Below are 1,001 nucleotides of genomic sequence, written 5' to 3'. Positions count from 1 at the left end.
CCAGTTTTCGTCCGATATACGGCACATCAGCGGAGCTGAGAACCTCGTAGCCGACATGTTATCAAGAATCGAAACGTTTCGCTACCATCGCCGATAGACTTGCAGCAGCTGCACGAAGAGCAGAATAGAAGCGACGAGTTGAGAAGCCTGTTAAATGGTCAGCCCACTTCGTTACACCTGGTCAAAAGCCAAGTTCCGGGTAAGAGCGTACAGATCATTTGCGATAACTCAACGGGGACGCTTCGTCCATACGTTCCAGACGTTTTGCGATAGGTGGTGTTCAATGCGGTCCATGGTTTAGCACATCCTGGTGCGAAGGCAACAATAAGGCTTATTTCAAAGAGCTTCGTTTGGAAAGGGTTAAGCAGCGATGTACGAGCACGGGTGCGTAGTTGCACAGCATGCCAGCGTTGCAAGATAGCGCGTCACACGAAAGGGGAACTACAGCAATTTTCGGTCCCCGGGAAGCGTTTTGAACATGTTAATGTGGACATCGTCGGCCCGTTTGCCCCTTCGCGCGGATACACATACTGCTTAACTTGTGTCGACCGTTTTTCACGATGGTTAGAGGTTATCCCTATAGCGGACATGACCGCTGAGACAGTGGCAAGAGAGCTTTTAAACGGTTGAATAAGCCGTTTTGGGACGCCAAAGTACATTACTACAGATCAGGGGCGTCAGTTCGAGAGTGCGCTGTTCAAACAACTAGCCAAGCTATTAGGCGTCAAACACATCCATACAACCAGCTACCACCCTCAAGCTAATGGGTTGGTGGAGAGATGGCATCGTGTGTTGAAAGCCGCCCTCAGATGTCACGCGGCAGACGCCAACTGGGTCGACGTCCTACCCATCGAGCTTTTAGGCTTACGAACGGCCGTGAAAGAGGACTTGGGCGTATCCGTAGTAGAGATGCTCTACGGACAACCTATCCGGTTACCCAGCGACTTCCTGGAGGCCGATGACAACACGCCTGTAGATGAGCAGAGTTTCCTGCGGGATTT

Source organism: Rhagoletis pomonella, unplaced genomic scaffold, assembly GCF_013731165.1.
Source record: "Rhagoletis pomonella isolate Grant_MI unplaced genomic scaffold, Rhpom_1.0 Rhpom_scaffold_00003, whole genome shotgun sequence".
NCBI lineage: Eukaryota > Metazoa > Arthropoda > Insecta > Diptera > Tephritidae > Rhagoletis > Rhagoletis pomonella.
The sequence above is the reverse complement of the archived record's forward strand: the minus strand, read 5'-3'. Positions refer to the sequence as shown.